The 18,661-nt window shown below is 33.2% G+C and overlaps 1 long non-coding RNA gene across 1 annotated transcript; it reads right to left on the bottom strand.

Moving 5' to 3' along the window:
- Positions 1-4,660: 4,660 nt before the first annotated feature.
- Positions 4,661-5,634, bottom strand: LOC135147807 (uncharacterized). The gene is made up of 3 exons (XR_010285624.1): positions 5,528-5,634; positions 5,249-5,428; positions 4,661-4,833 (listed from the first exon to the last, which is right to left on the bottom strand). It is a non-coding gene; the product is annotated as an uncharacterized LOC135147807 (long non-coding RNA).
- Between the last annotated feature and the right edge of the window lie 13,027 nt (positions 5,635-18,661).

An 18,661-nucleotide genomic window follows, 5' to 3' on the forward strand; every position in this document is an offset into this window, starting at 1 on the left:
TATACCTAAATCATGATAGTTAGGGGCGTTTGTTGTGATGCTCAAAGTAAATTCATACCAACAAACACCTGGGCCATCAGATCCCAAACAGATCTGGTTTGTACTTTTTACCACTTTCAATTATAAGGATTTTCTGTGATTATAAAATTTTAGATACAAGCATATACCTAGATGAGGATAATTAGGGGCGTTTGTTCGTATATGATTCTACATTCCTATGTGATTTAAAAATGCCACAATTTTGTAAGAGAAAATCTAACTAGTTAATTAAGAATGTAAAATTTGTACAATATTTTAAAAAAAATGCTAAGTATTTAATATTTGAAATTTTTATTAATATTTACATTTAGTAAAATTAATTACTTATTACTCTCACTAATACTTTTTAACATACTGAAATACGACACTAATTTTGTTATTCTTAAATAGTGAAATTTCACTTAAATAATGTTATATTTGAAATTCTATATCACTCATTTCATTGCACTGTAGATGATCACTGTTTTTAGTTCACAAGTTCCTCAGGTAATTGGATGCCTAGTTATCTTATGTTTGGCATCATAGGAACAAGAGTATCTTTGACTGCACTATATATTCCGATTAATATAAAGTTTTATTTCAGATGTTATCGTGTGGACATCCTCTAAATTCAAATATATGGCATAATTTCAGCAAATAATGAAGAAAATGCTCCAAAAACGGACCAAAGAAAAGGCATCAGTTGCGTGCTGGAATCAGTGCATATATACCATGCAACTCACATGGGAGAAGCCTTTTCTAAGCAAGATAAAATAACTCACTACTGTTTTCCTAACAGTGGGATGATCCTAAGTCAAGGATCATGCAGTTATCTTGGGGACCTGGCACACTAAAATCTGCTCGGGTTAATTATGCAGTCTTGAGGACTGCTAGATGTTTTCACAGCTTTCTCCAACGCCAGATGATTCACCCATGGCTGGTTTAAAAGTTTTCTTCTATTTGTCTTGACCACAGCGAGATGACTCCCCAGTAGCTTTTGAATGCTTTTTAGGGATTACATCCGTGTTTTTGTGAGAAAGGACTTGGTCTTTTGGCATTTTCAGTCTCCCCTAGCAAAATGCATTCTTGTCCTATATACGTTAAGGATACTTGTTATATGAGAATGTCATCTAATAATATATGGAGTAATAATTTAAACTGATTTTTTTTAAAAGTATTTGATGATTCCTTGAAATAGAAATGAATAAGTTTATGATAATACAGGTGGAGTAAACTTAAAATATGAAATAAAAATGATTAAGTATTTGATTTAATTAAAATTATTAATAAAATTATTATTGTTTTATAAATTTAATGAGTAAACTTCTATTATTGTTTTATAAATTTAGTCTTCTTTGGCACCATTTTATATGTGTGCTGATAATCTCTGAAAACGGCTTGGCCTACAAAGTCGTTGCCTCCAAAAGGGAACTGACATATGACACACATATTTCCCCCCTTTATTATCAGCTTATCAGCTTCAATTTCTACTTGTTTCTGGTGAAATATTGCGAGCCTTCTTCTAAAATTTTTCCTCTTGATTTTTCCTTCTCACTTCTAATAATGAGTGTAGAGAAACCCAACATCTTATACACTTTATCATTTAAAGTGACATTAATAAATCATTTTTAACATATTAAGTTTCAACATGATACAACAATTTATAAATTAGTGTAAGTTTCAAGTTTTACTCATACAATCACATTAAGCTGCAAGTAGATTGCATTTATATAATGCAACAATTAGCAAATACATCTTCTTACTTGGTTTTCAATTTCTCCAAAATCTTTACATTAACTTGTATGTTTCCATTTGGTGGATTTCATAAACTATTTAAAATCTGAATCATTATTATATCTATTCAATGTTACACTATGTGTTTTTTCAAATACTTGTTTCATTTATTCCTAATAAGATAGATAGTCTAGTATTTAATTAATATCATTCTTCTTTTTTAGTCTATTTGATTATTGAGATTTTATTTCAGCCTTTCAAATATAATATATCAATTCACAAAAATGATCATGATCCCCATCTTAGATGAGTAAGCTAAAAATTTTAGTTAATAGACTATTGAGCTTGAAAGAGAATTTTAGTTATATACCTCTGGATTAGTATTCGACTGCTTCATTTGTCATGAGTGATTAAATTATTCTTGAGATTATTATAAAGGGAATTCTAGTATTTTGGTTGTTACCTTATTTGAGTTACTAGTTTTTGTAATTTTTCTCACTACAAGCCCCGTTTTTTATATAATATCCTACATACTATATGGATGGGTGTGCAATGATTTTAGAAACAGTGGTTGCTCTCCCTGGCATTAGGCCTGTCAATGGAGCGGAGCTCCCACCCAATCCGATCCGATCCGGGGTCTTTTTAGCGGATATGGATTCATCGAAAAAAACATATATTATATTTTTTCAGTTGTAGTAGTTATTTTTAGTTATAGTAGTCTCTGGATATTATTTATGTGAGTCGTGGGTTGTGATTGTGTTTGATTAATCGTTTAAATGAATGAGTTGTAAAGTTATAGCAAATAGTATTGGTATCTTGAAAATTCTATCATTTTGTGTATTTTGCCTCTTAATTTGTGATTTTTAATAAAATAAAAATGTAAGAAGCTACTTCGATCACCGCATCTCATTTCATCCCGTCCTTCCTTTAAGAATCATTGACATGATTTTTTTAAAAAATATTTTTAAATTTAAGTAAAAAATCTAAATGGAATCCGGATGTCCGATCCGTAATCCGTGATCCTAATGGATCCAGATATGGATCGGCCTGTAAAAAATCCGGTCCCGATCCAATCCGAATCCGATAATTGGATATGGATATGGATTTAGGCTGATCCGATCCCGATCCATTGACAGGCCTACCTGGCATGGGTGGAGGTAGGGGTGAGCATTCGGTCGGTTCTGTCCAAAACCGGACGGAACCGAATAGACCGAAAACTGAAGTTTGAAATTTTTTCGGACCGAATCGGACCAAAATTTTATAATGGACCGAAAGAACCGAAATTATTTTAAAAATAAAAAATTATATTATAAATAAAAGTAAAATTCATGAATTATTTTAAAATTTTAATATTAATTAATCACCCCCGATTCATTAAAGATAGATATAATTAAATTTACAAATTACATATTAATTATAATTATAACATATAAGATATATATAATATAAATATAAATTTAAAATATATATATTTTGGACTATTCAGTCAATTCGGTACAGACCGAAATATATTTTTACGGACCAGACCGGACCGAACTTTATTTCGGTCGATTCGGTCCGGACCGAATGGACCAAATTTTCAGAAAATGAGGACCGAACCGAACCGAACCGAATTTACACGTTTCGGTTCGGTTTTTCAGTTCCGGTTCGGTTTTGCTCACCTCTAGTTGAAGGAATTCTCTTACTAAAACAGAATTACCAACGAGATATATGAAGAATTTAAACTAAGGAGATCGAGAATAACAGAGTCGACTATATATAAAGTTTTTGACTTAATAAAATTAATGCCCCAAGACTCTATTTAAAAAAAGAGACCGAAGTTGTACGATAATTAAGTACTACTAACGGCCAACATCGGAACATTAGTATTATATATAAATAGTAAAAAATTTCACAAGTCCCTCACAAACGAGGTTGATGCTCCAATAGCTTTAACTTGGTATTAGTCCGAGGGGCCACAATAGTATATGATTGATAAGAATTGATAAGAAATGCTTCTTGAACCTTTGATGGAGTAAGTATATATACCAACTTTACACATAGATATAGACGTGATGTACTAGAATTCTTTGGCTGTTTGGTAAATGATCTTCATCATTATATCTATACTGGCTCATTCAGTTTTCATGAATATGTGTATTTACTCATGGAACATAATACATGCTATAGAGTTTATAAAGAATTGCCATTATAATTTTTCTTTGAAGATGTCCCACTCCTCTTCCACATAGATGGTCTTTGTCTTATAGACTTATTAATGATATATGAATATATCATGATTTAGATGGCCCATTCAATCAAGTTTTTAGAATTTCTAGTCAATAATAAAATTAAGTGTATGCCAAAACGATGTTAACCAATAGGTTAAGCCCATAGCTCTTCATATTTTTATAGTTATCACTATATTTAACCTGATTTTCTCAGTTTAGAAGAATTCTTTTGGTTAGCTATATGATTAGTGGATCCATAACATCATCATTGCTCTTTCTATAGTTAATACGGAGCATTCTCGTAGAGATCAGTGATTTAATTAACTTATGTCTTTACCGTAAAAGGTGGGATTGATTAATGCAGATCTAACAAAGTAATCTAACAATCGTAAAGCGCTTACATAATATATGCACATTCGAGAAAAATTATTTTTTCATGAAGAAAATCATTTACAAAGAAACAGTTAAGCAGAATGTATTCATATTCATTTACTACGTAAAAAAAGAATGCACGCAAAACAAAGACTAGGTCTTTAAAGGGAAAAGATATTTAAAATGGTTAGATATTAAATTTGTAATGTTTTAACGATTCATTCCATCATTAGAGATGCATGTTCACCATTAATAGACTCGTTAGATGCAATTTACTGATAAAGTCATAGATGAGAAACCTATTTTAATAATAAATACATCTATCTGATGGATACAAAACATGTTACTAAATTGTTTTTAATTTTAGAACAAGTAATGAAATTTTTCCTTTTGCATTGTGCTTTTTGGTTTGTTACTCTACCACAGCTTCAACACCTCCTCTGGTCCTATATATCATCATCCAAAGCTTGTTCCACGAACCGAGATATCTTCACATCACCTAATAATCCATTCAGACATAATATTACCCACTCAATTATGGATCACAAATCGAAAAATTAATTCATATTTGAACTTTTATTATGTGGAGGTATGTAATTACATAAAAAAAATCAACCTATATATACTAAACAGATTCCAACCAAAAACACAAATTTAACAATAAAAAAATAGAACTAAAATTCATTTTAAACTGATAGTTCACTGTTTAAAGCATATGAAAATTGTAGTTCGACCAACAAGAAATCTAAAGACCCCATCAATTAACCTAGCAATGCTGGACAAATATTCTAATTGGACAATTAAGATCTTGTGTATAGGTTCCTGCTATACAACACCAAAGATTTATTACTACTTAAAAATGGAAGCTGATTATGGAAAAAACAAATATTAACAAACATCAATATATATGCTACCTTCCTGTCTAGCATAAGCAGAGAGATGATGTCATGGAGAGGTTGTGTGTCTGGAATGGCTCTCTCTCCGGGTCTGAGGACACCTTAAGATGTGTCCACATCAATTTGGCCTGCTGGGGTAAGGGGCTTCGTTCGCTTTCTAAGGATTGTAGTAATGTACCAAGAACAACCTCGAATACCCTAAAAATTTTGAGTAGAAGATTAAATAAAGAGTACCCATCAAATCAAAATGGTGAAATCACATCCACGTAATAATTATATTAAAACTCTTGTACTTACATGGCATACATAGATCTCGATCCATTGTTAAAATTTAATCCCCAAATCATTTCAATGCTCACCTATTTACTGGCACGCTTTAGTTCTAGCTCATGCCCATTCTTCTTATGATTATAAGTATGTGTATGTGTGTGAAAGTTATATATAGGGGAGAAACCAAGGGGAGGCGAAGAAACCAAAGAAATATAAAGAGGCGGACAAAATGAGGGAAGACGTAAAAAACGAGGAAAGATAGGGAGGTGGAGAAAACAAGGGAAGATAGGGAGGCGGAGAAAATGAGGGTAGGGAGGCGGAGAAACCAAGAGGAGAATGTTAAGGAGAAATCTAGAAGAATATATTTTATGGGATTGATCAATATAATATATACATATTCAAAAATTACTTCTTCAGCTCCTTATATATTATCATTTTTGAAAAAAAATCCCTAACAATTACCGTCATTTAATTGCTACATTTATATAATTATTTTATTTAACTAATTTTTCATATTCTCAAAGATGATGAAAAATATGAAAAAATTGTTCTTTAAAATTATTTTGGCTCCCATATTTTTTAATAAAGAGGTTTTTAGTAAGGAAACATTTCCTTACACTTATTAAAATTATTTAATACAAATAATAAAAATAACACATGATGATTTATAAATATAAATATCATCTAGTTACCATGCAAAATAATTTGTACTTATGATATAAGAAGAAGAAATATTTAGATCTAATTGTATGTTAAAAATTATAATTAAGTATAACAAAAAAATATATCAAATATATATATATATATATATATATATATATATATATATATATATATATATAATATAGTCTTACTCTAATGAAATCCTTTTGATTCTTATAACATATTTATATATTAGCTATTTACATTTAGTAAAAAATTGGTAAGTATTTAATATTTGAAATTTTTATTAATATATACATTTAGTAAAATTAATTACTTGGTAATCTCACTAATACTTTTTAACATACTCAAATACGACACTAATTTTGTTATTCTTAATTAATAAAATTTCACTTCAATAATGCTATATATATATATATATATATATATATATATATATGAAATTCTATATCACTCATTTTATTGCACTGCAGATGATCACTGTGTTTTTAGTTCACAAGTTCCTCAAAACAGGGTTTTTCGACCGAAGTTAAGGCGTAAGTCCGTCGTAAGTTTTTGAAACTTTATGACAGACTTTTTCCGTCGTTTTTGTCAAGTCGAAAGTTGCAAAATACGTCACAATTCCCAACATGCGTCGTAAGTATTAAAACCGTCCTAAATTGCAGAAGTTACGACGGAACTTTCCGTCGCAAGTATGTTGTGGGCCCCAGATCCTTGTCTGGATAAATTTAATCTTACAACGCATGGTTCGTCGTATGTTAACTAACTTACGACGGAAGTGTCTGTCGCATATCGTAGTTATGTCACGACAGAAGTTATGTATGAACATCCTTCGTAAGTTTTGGAGGAAAACTGGAAATTATGACGCATTGTTCCGTCGTAAATTTTAAAACTCATATAAAATAACCTGCTGTATTTGGCTTTATTCCCACCATTTTATGGCATTCAAATTTTTTCCACACCAAATCCTGCTCTACATCTTTTACTACTCTAACAAACACTTCAACTAATATAAACCAATCCAACAAATAAATATGCAATACCATAGTTTCATTAATAACATCCTAATAAATATTTGTACCAAAAGTAGAACATTATACAAACATCCATACGAAGTCAAGTTACATTTATAAAACTAAATATTATCCCTTAATAACTGGACCACCCCTAGACACAACAATATAGGGATGACTCATGTCACGGTCTCCGGAGTCGGTGCTCTCATCATCCCGCCCGTTTTGATCAACATCAGCACCATCCCCAATGTCGATAGCCTTGCCCTACAATATACATACAAAATAATTTATTAAAAAGTTGATAGAAACATATATACACTAAATGGAAACATGCTGAAATAGTGAAGGAATCTGTAGCAACTAACTTAATTCATTAAGTAGAATAAGCATTCAAAATTATATTTATGCCAAGAGTCTAATTATTATTCCTTAGCATATATATAGCTTTATATATATTCCTTAGCATAATGACAAGGCAATAGTTTTCTGCTTTGTAAGTTTTTAATAATTAGCTCACCAAAATTAAAACAAACTTAAACTATAATATTTATACGTATATTAATAAAATAAAATGAGGACCTAACATAATAAATAAGGTTTCTGATATTTAATTAAGCTTACATGAACTACAACAAACTGGCTTATTGTGGTTGGATAAATTTATTAACTACAACAGTTAACCACAACATGAAGTGCTTGTCAATTTAATTTTAATGTGATAATCATTTACATAATGGTCAAGAGTAAAAGGCAATAACCATTTAACAAGTGTTTTTTCTAGACTAAAGTTGACAAGTGCTTAATTGACATTTACCTTATGAGCTCCAGGTTGATCAGTCTTGTCCTACAATATACATACAAGATAATTAATTAAAAAGTTGATAGAAACAAATATACACTAAGTGGAAAACATGCTAAGATAGTCCAAGAATCTATAGCAAATAACTTAATTCATTAAGTAAATTAAGTATTCAAGACTGTATTTATGCCAAGAGCAAAAGGAAATAATCATTTGACAAGTGTTTTTTCTGGACTAAATCTGACAAGTGCTTAATTGACATTTACCTTATCAGCTCCAGGTTGATCATTCTTGTATAGATTGTTGAGCACATCAACTGCAACTCGGATGATTGCATATCGTGTCTCTTTCACAGTCGGATGGTCAGCAGGAAGTGAAGTGTACCCTTCCAACATATTATGCGCTAATACGCGAATCTGCTCTGGTGTGAGAGAGTATTCCTCTGGATTGGCTCGGGCCTGGGTGAGGGTTTCATCTACAACTCACAGGAACAAGTCATCTTGAAGACGGTTCAAAGAAGAACTGCCAGAATTTACCTCCCCTTTTCGAGGCGGTGGGACACCTTCCTCAGGCCCTGAATAGTATACATGTTAAATTAAATAACATAAAGCTGATATTTTCGAGCTGTAATGTGTGAAATATATATAATACCATAAATATCAAAGGCACGGAGCCGCGGATGACCAGGAATCCTATTCTTCTCAACACCTCCCACTGCCTTTACCCAAATCTGGAGATGGGTGTTCTTAGGATCAATACCATTCTTCAAACATATCGCTTTATAGCGTTCCTGAAAATAGAAATTTAGTAGATATATGTGTGTGTGCGCGCGCGTGTGTTAGACAAATAACAGTGTGTGTGCATGCAAGACTTCAATTAAAATGCATTATAATATAAATACTTATAATAATATTTTTTGCTTCCTTTGTAATCCACTCCCCCTTCTTTTCCCTATCTTTTATTTAATTAATATTTATATTCAAATATTCTTCTAATAAAGTGTAAATATATATTTTCCTATCTACAATTAATAAAATATTAATTAATAAATCAAATTTGAATAAAATAAAATATATATCAAACTCATGAATTTTGTCATTGAGATAATAGATAACAAACAACAATTTTTATTCGTCATCTATATTATTCCATTCATTTAGATTTCAATCATTCACAATGGTTGAAGATGGACCTTATAGGATGGTACATGGATCGTGGAAAAATAAAAATAACCTGTAGGGATTGGAGGTTTTATGTCGTATAGTGACATGGGAAAGCTCTTCATCTTTTCAGGCCCAGTAAGAGCAAATTCAGTTTTTGAAACTGAATTGGAGGCGCTCTACTTCATCCTCAAAGCCCATGCGTCAAGTCCACACAAGGAAAAAAGGTTGGCTATTTTTGTGGATTCCAGTTGAGTAGCTCATTATTTTATTTTTAATGCATGCAAAAGAAATTATAACGGATCAGTTTCTAAGTGGGCTCATGAAAACAAAATGGTGTTCATAAATAGGCATTTGAATGACATAGCAGATCACTTAGCCTAAGGAAGGAGGAAAAAATCATTGATTTGCAGCCTCGGTGAAAGAAGATACTACATTTATTTTTCTGGCTAGAAATCTCCCTCTTACAGGAAGAATAATTAACCATGGATATGCAAATCTTTAGAACGTCTCTATTCCTCAGTTGGTTGGTCAGTTTTAGAACTCATTAATGCTGAAGAGATGGAGTACTTAGTATCTATCTTGCAGATAATTAATTGGAGTATAGTTTGAAGTAATCTAAGTTAGTGGAAAGGATGGTGTGCTTCAGTATGTTTAGCATTAGATGTAGTATTTACTCAGTGCATGCATGGCTATATAAACTCTAATTCCGAATGCCTTCCACTACCACACACTCACTCTACAAACCCTCACTACAGAAAATGTCTATCTGCTCAGCACTTCACTGGATTTCTCCCCTTCCTGGCGTTATGAAGATTAACATCCACGGTGACACAAACCCTTCAATGCTGAGCAATGGCAACTCCTCTGATATTGGTGACATAACCGAGATTGTTGAGGATATTATGGGCTCTGTGTCCAGCATCTCCCTACACGAACACGGGTGCTTGTAATGTGCTATGTATAAGGAAATAAGGTAGCATCTTTTCAACAAGCTCGGGCTTTTAGAACAACTAGTAAGCGCCTGATCCTAATAATTGGTATTAGAGCCAGGTCGCATGTTCGATTTCCTAGGAAGCCATTTGTGCGCCGCAGGTGGGATGCCTGGTAGGCAGATGCTGCGGGGAATTGTTAGGAATATTATGGGCTCTGTGTCCAGCATCTCCCTACACGAACGCGGACGCTTGTAATGTGCTATGTATAAGGAAATAAGGTAGCACCTTCTCTACAAGATCGGGCTTTTAGAACAACTGATAAGCGCCCTATCCTACCAGAGATTCTTCTGGTGATATGCGTCTCCTTATTACAGGAGTCATCTCATGTCTCTCAATGTCAGGAAACCAACTATGGGCAATGTATGTCCCTCTACCCATGGCTACTATTCAAGAATCCGACGATGTACGCGTGGAAACTGATAATTTTCAAGCATACATATTGATGAAGAACTTCAAGGAAGGTGTAAGCTCAGGTGTTCGACATAGCCGACCAGTTGGACACGCTCATTCATGCAGACCATTGGAAACGTGTGGTCTCTTTTGTCAGCCCGAGAAGAAACCGAGTCGCAAGATTCTTAGCTAAACTAGGTATGGATACATGCAACAAGCTGTAAACCTTTGACATGACTGTGGGAAGTGTTGAAGAACTCATGGACTGGGATCAACGGATGGGGCTTCACCATCCAAACTTCATGGATGTCTTCGTGTCGCACAACGCTCCAGATACTGTTAACTTCAACATAAGTGTGTCGGTTGCTGAGCAGATTGAAGATCTTAGCCTTGGTCAGATTAACGCTCCCCAGGTTGCTCGTATGGAAATAGAGATGGACGAGATGGAAAAGCTGATGGATGGGACGATGGAGGACTCTTTCATGGGCAGCATGGGACCGAAGTGCTCGTTCTTGGCTCATGGGCCTCCCATTGGTAATCTGGACTAGACATTAGGAGTGGTGTTATGCCTAGGACTATAGTAGTGCTTAGGTAGGAGTATTGGAGTGCTTTTTGGTGGTTCTAATCAATCCTGGTCTGTCCAGCATGTGTTAGGGTTTCAAGTCACTTTTCTAATCCTTATAGCCTGTTGTTGGTAACCCCCCCCCCCCCCCCCGGGATTTAGTTACCTTCTGCATGCCTCTACTGTACTCAGATTGTGTTATAAATAAATGGCCCTTGCTTATAAAAAAAGCAGTACGGTGTGAAGTGCACGCAATAACAATTTTTTTTTACACTACAAAAAAAAAGGTCAAAACTGACCGCTTAAAACCGACCGACAAATAAAAAGTGTCGGGATAAAACTGACCGCCGACACAGTCGGTTTTAACCAAAACGACGTCGTTCTGTCTTGATGGCAAGGCCTCTATTTATTTTAACCGACCGAACTGAAATTGGTTGGTTTTGGAGCTGACTTGTCCGAGTCATAACCGACCCACTTATCGGTCGGTTAAGTGTTTGTGTATCTTTAATCAATTTTTAATGATTTGTTAGACAAAAGGATGTTGTTTTCTTTCTGAAGACAAAACCGACTGGCTATCGGCCGATTTTAACCCTATGTTTATTTTTAAATAAGTTTATATAATTGGAAAATGGATAAAATGTACGCGTCAAAGGAGGGGTACGTCGCCGTTTTACACTAAAATGCATAACCGACCGGCGGCGGTCGGTTTTAAACTGTTTTTTTTGCTAAAACATACCATCTCCCCCACCAGTCTCTATCTTTTTCCGCATCTTATTTTCTTTCTCTCCTTTCCCAAAATCTTTATCTCTCTCTACCGAAACCCACTCTATCTCTCTCTCTCTCTCTCTCTCTATCTATACAAAAATGCACAGAAAAACGCGGATCATGAAATTCGTTGGGACTCGATTAGATTTTGAATTTTAATCTCAATTAGGGTTTTCGATCTTTATAATCTCAATTTGGAGGTATATATCTATCTCCCTCAGTTTCTCTTCACGTTTTTGTATGTTTGTGAGTTTAAATATATTTGTGTATAACGACCGGTAGCTGTCATAACCGACCGTAGTTACCATAAACCATGCTAGAAAACCGACCGATCGGTACATAACCGACCACTTTGACCATATGACAACGCTAGAAAAACCGACCGACAATATAAAGAAACGGTCGGTTATGCATGGTCGGTTTTACGGGACTGTAGGGCGTTCAGCCCTAAGCCCGACCAACAAGGCAAAATCGACCGTATACGGCAGTCGGTTATGCGTGGTCGGTTTAACTGGACTGCAGGGCCTTTTGCGCTAGATCCGACCAATAATATAAAGCCGACTATCGTGTACGGTCGGTTTGCTATGCTCCGAAATATTGACCGTTTTTGGTCAAACTATATAACCGACCACCTTCGGTGGGTTTATTGTGCTCGAAAAATTTTGACCATTTTTGGTCAAACATTTTAACCCACTGATAGTGGTAGACTATATTTACACACGTGGCAGTTGTGTCCACGTGGCTCTAGATGGCAATGTAGGGTCCGGATCAGCAAGTTTTTGCAACTGAGAAAACTGACCATTAGGGTGGTCGGTTTTATACCTTAAACACGACCAATCTGTCAAAAACCGACCAAGTTAAAATCGACCACCTTTGTTGGTCGATTTTAGATCTAAAACCGATCGCTTTAGTATTGTTGCCGATTGTTTTTTACGGTAGGTTTTGTCCTTTTTTTTAGTGTTATGTGTCTAATTTTTTTAGTGTATATTTTATATATTATCATTATCATTATTGGAGAAAATAAATAAAATCTTTCCAACTAACTAAACTTGTTGGTTGCTGTTGTGTATTCAGAGCATCTTCAAAATCTGTTCCAACTAACTAAACTGGTTGATTGTTGTTGTGTATTCAGAGCATCTTCAAAAGTTAGGTAAATTGGTCTTGTAAGTTATTATGTAAAATTTATTAAACTATAATTTAATGATATTGATTGTATTGAATATTGAAAAATATTTAAAAGTAATATGTTATTAATACTTTATATTTTTTAAGAGAAATATATCATTTCAATATATATAATAATAGTTGATATATAATCTTTCTACAAATTTCTTATGAGCATGTAGAAGTTCAACAAATATAAGAGTTTGTCTATAGTTATAGACAAGTTAAAGTATGGTTGGAGTATATTATTTTCAAGAAATTATTTATATTTATTATTTTTGATATACAAACTCAGTTTTCTGTTAAGGATTTTTAATGGTCGAAGCCATTGTTAGAGTTAGAAAAATCATTAATACTCCCTCTGTCCCATTTTAGTTGTCACATTTGGTTTTATGCCAGTCAAATTGACCAAAGTTTGACTGAGATTTATTAATATTTTATCAATTGAAAAAATAAAAAATATATGTCACCGGAAATAACTTTTAATCTAATTTAAGATGTAATTTTCAATTTTTTAAAATAATGAAAGAATGATTTATAATATTTAGTCAAAGATTAGTCAATTTGACCAACAAAAATAAAAATGTGAATGGGACGGAAGGAGTAGTTAAATGTCATCTTGTTCAACTTCCTAAAATCTCACGAGTTTAGTAAGTATATTTACTTTTATACTATATTTTTGATATCTAGTTATAATTAATACTCCCTCCGTTTCAATTTACATGTCCACTTTCAAGAAATTTTTTTGTTTCAAATTACTTGTCCACTTCAACTTTCAATGCAAAATTATATTTCCAAAATCAATTCTACTCCACATATCTCTTATTTATATTTCCTAGATCAATCTCACTCCACATATTTTGATCATTTAATGCAATAAATGTGTGAACATCCACTTTTCTTAAACTGTGTGAATTTTTTAAAGTGGACATCTAATTTGAAACGGAGGGAGTATTAGTTATTTAATACTTAACATAATCTATCATTAATTTTTGATTGTCCTATTAGTTATTCACAACTAACATTAATAATTAATAATAAATGTGATATTGTACCAGGTTTCTATGTTTAAGAATTTAGTAATAATTTCAAACTTTATTGATTCTTATTTCACAATCTCAATGTCAACGTACGTCAGAAGTATAATAATATCCAAATCTCATTGGTTTCTGTATCTCGGTAACAAATTTTTACAAAGTGCATACTCCATCCGTCTCGATTTATAGGTCCATTTTGGAATAAACACATATATTAAGAAATTAGTTGGTTAGATGGAATCTTATCTCATGTATCATTAATTAGTGCATTTACAAGTGAGAATATTGTTGAGTTTCAAAAAAATCACAATAAATATAGGGATTTAGTGCATTGAGAAATGAGAATAATGTTGAGTTTCAAGAAAATCACAATTAATATATAGATAAATTTGTATTGAAAGAAGAGAGGGACAAGTATTTTGGGACAATTTTTTTTTTCCAAACTGGACCTATAAATTGAGACGGACGGAGTAGATTGTATTAAGAATCATATTAAAACGAAATGAATAACATTGATATTAGCTATCAATTTCAGTTTAACATATAATATAAATTTTATAAAAGAAAATATATATTATTAGATCAAATAATATCTAATAATATACACCCTCTCTGCCAACCATTTCTTTATCCTTTCTTTTTTTGGTGTCTTATCCAATTCTTTATCTTTCAAAACTTACGATAAATAGTTAATCGGTCCCACAACCTCTCCACTTTTATTTTCTTTTCACATTACTTTTACTTCACTATAGTTGTTTTATACATTAAAAATCAATGGGTGACAACACTTCACCTACCTTTAATTTCTTTCTCTTTTCCCCTATTATATACATATTACTTAACCCAAAGTTTTGATAAGAAATGTGAGGCAGAGGGAGGGAGTACCATTTTGTGCTAATGCAAAAATTATGAGTCATGACAGAATAATAAATGAGAGTTCGTAAAATATATATGTATATGTGTGATCAATAGATTATTTAAATAATTATATGAATAATATTATCTTTTTTTGATGAAATTGGTGTGATTTTAAAAAATTTATTCGTCTAAATTTATAAACTTTCATGCTTGAAATGCATTACAATTTCCATTTGTCATAAATAAATTATTGTGATTGAGTGGGAGTGGCTGCAAATGACAAAAACGCACACAAAAGTAAAATACATGAAACTTGAAAGAAAGATCCATTAGCTTCTTTTTTCTGCAATTTAATGTTGTAACAATGTTTTAATCATGCAATAAATATGGCCCCCTAACTGGATAAACAATCCGCCATTAAGGGATTATAGGCTAATCAGAAACTCAAAAATTGGTATTCGAAATATATTTTGCCCCAGCAGCCCAGTTCGCTGGAACTGCGTTAACAACTTCGATAGATTCACTACGCCATATATGGCTTACTGCAACACCCAATGGCTATGTTGCCACCTAAAATGTAGCCTTAGGTGACCAAAATCGAAAAAAAATGATGTATGGCAACATCGGGGCATGATGTTGCCATTTGTGTACATTGTTAAATATTCCTGGTAAAACTAAAGATCATTTAAATGCACAATTAGATTTGCAAGAACTCGGAATTAGAAAGGTCCTTCATCCTATCACCTCTACTGATGGAAAGCATCTCGAGATCAGGGCAGCAAATTTTGACATGACAAACAAAGAGAAGGATATATTTTGTTCAGTATTTGAAAATGCAAAGTTTCCGTACGGGTTTGCTTCTAATATTAGAAAATGTGTCCAAGATAGAAAGATTGTCGGGTACAAGAGTCACGATGCACATATTATTATGCAATACTTATTAGAAATTGCTGTTAAAAAGGCACTGAAGCCCGAGGTTGCAGTTCCGTTAATTAGACTCGGTGAATTTCTTCGGAAAATATGTTCCAAGGTAATTGAGGTGGAGGATATAAAGAAACTTCAGCAGGATATTATTGAAATAATTTGTCAACTAGAAATGACTTTCCCTCCTGCATTCTTTGACATTATGGTGCACTTACCAATACATCTCTGTAATGAAATTGAGCTTGGCGGCCCAGTTCATCAAAGATGGATGTACTCAGTTGAGAGATACCTAGGTAAATTGAAGCGATACGTTCGCAATAGGAGTAAGCCAGAAGGGTCGATGGCTGAAGGATACCTCGCTGATGAATGTCTTACATTCTGTGCAAGATTCCTATGTGACAGCCAAACAAAGTCATCAAATGAATACAGAAGCTTAAATTCAAAAACTGGTGGATATGCTATTGGTTCAGGGAGGAATAAAATGGGGAAATCTATTCATCTACCTGAAGATGTATGGATCAAAGCTCATCGTTATGTTTTATTTAACTATGATGACAAGGATGTAGAAGAGTTGATTAAGTAAGTCTGTAACCTATTAAATTAGTAAATTAAATATTTTATTATCTTACATCTATTGACATATTGTTATCGTCTAAAATTGTAGGAAACATCATGCATTATTTGACCAAAATGTGAAGTCCAACAGATTCAAGAGAGCAAGAACACACACTGATGAATTAGTTGATTGGTTTAGGAATGAAATTGCGAAAAAAGAGAATGTTTCAAGGGAATTGTCATCCTTAGCCAGAGGTCCTAATCGAGCAGCGAAGCGATATAGTGGTTATGTTGTGAATGGATATAGGTTCCATACGAAGAAAAGGGATAATATATGCACAACACAAAACAGCGGTGTTTACTTAACTGCCTTAACCTCCAGCTTTGCTAGTTCCAAGGACCAGAACCCAACAGTTGGTGATGTTCATTATTTTGGTTCCATTGAAGAGATAATTGAAGTTGATTATTGGGGGGCTTCTAGTTTTGTTTTATTTAGGTGTACATGGTATGTTGCTGACAAGGATTCCTTAGGGTTCACTCGAGTCAACTTTAACAAGATTTGTCATAAAAATGACCCTTTTGTTATGTCAACACAAGCCCATCAATTGTTTTACATTCAAGATCCTATTGAAAAACAATTTTACTATCCTGTCAAGAGGCTGTCAGCAGAGTTTTATGACATTAATGGGCAGTTTACACATGAGACTTCAGGTTATCATTCATTAATAGAAAATGAAGATGGTGAAGATGAAGGTAGCTGGTCTAGAGCAGATGTCCCAACAAGAGAATTTGTAGCTGAAGAAACAACATTAATAGTGAGTAATTATCTAATATAATCTTATATTAAAAGAATTAATATTAAAATATACTGAAAATATAGTAGATATATAGCTAGCTTATAAACATGTTCTTGTTCTTTTATATTTAGTTATATGCTTCATTATTTTTTTTGACAAACTGCTTCATTATTTTAGTTATATGTCCTTGTTTTTTTAGTTATATGCTTCATTGTAATATGTCCTTGTTTTTTTAATCATCTGCATCAATTTTTTTATTCTATTTGTGCTGACTGTTTTGATTAACTACAGGATGGCATGTAATGGTATGAGTTTCCGGCTGCATCACAAGGGGTATTTCACCAAAGACAAGTATGTTGGAGGGGAGGAAGTAATTTACGATGTCCATGATCTTGATCTGTTTTCATATTCTGTACTGATGGAGTGGGTGCTAGAGATAGGCTATAAAGAGATTGGTGGGGTTTATATGAGAGCAGAGGAAAAAAATAAGTGGGCATTATTGTGTAATGATGCGGATATAAATGAGGTTATTCTCACGACTGATTCTTCTTCTTTGGACTTGTATATTGACTGTGATGTTGATAGCAGTGTCAAGCCGGTGAAGCAAATGCAACCTCATGTTATTGTAAGGCCAAAAACATGCCCTGTTAAGGCTATGCAGAGGATTCCTAAAAAGCGTCAATTTGTGACTATAAAGGAAATCAATCAGGAGAAGGAACGAAGGTTGAACAAGTCTCGGAAGGAAAAACGAATAAGTTCTACTTCTGTAATTCCAACAAAAAAGGCTGGTGAAGATTTGAAGTCAACAGAGCGGGAAGATGCAATTTCAACAGAGCGGGAAGGTGGACTGATGGGATTGGATGAATATATGAAAAGATTTGAGATTCTTCCGGTACATGAGGATTTGGTGGAAGGAGCTGGGGAAGTCCATGAAGGTGAAGTGAATGAGTATGAAATGCGTCGAATTAGAAACATTGAGGAAAACGAGAAAATTTTTGAGGAACTTGGTTTAAAGCGGAGGACTAGGAATTCTGTCCAACTACTGAATGAAGACAAACCCAATAATGTGTTGAGTGATGAAGATGGAAGTGAATATATGTGCCCTGAGAATGACCAAGAGCAACAGAGTGATCATGAAGAGGATATAGTTGCGTCAAAGGTATATTTTTGTGATTTTTTCACAAAATTTGTTCTAGCATCTTTTAATTTCCAAAATTTACTATAAACATGTATATTTTGTTTAGGCAAAGAAAAAGGCCAAGAGAGTTGTGGTTCAAACTGACGGGCCCAGAACTCGTTCCAGAGCATCTAAAATGCCTAAGCCATGTGACAAGGAAGTGAAAAGAGTTGGGGTTCAGACTGATCATCAGGTTGCAACCTTTTATTCTGCAGTTGAATTTCTTTATCAATTTCACCTAAATTATAAATATATGATAAGTATATCTATTTTATATACTATCATTTTGTAGAGAAATG

This window comes from Daucus carota, chromosome 7 (assembly GCF_001625215.2).
Source record: "Daucus carota subsp. sativus chromosome 7, DH1 v3.0, whole genome shotgun sequence".
Lineage (NCBI taxonomy): Eukaryota > Viridiplantae > Streptophyta > Magnoliopsida > Apiales > Apiaceae > Daucus > Daucus carota.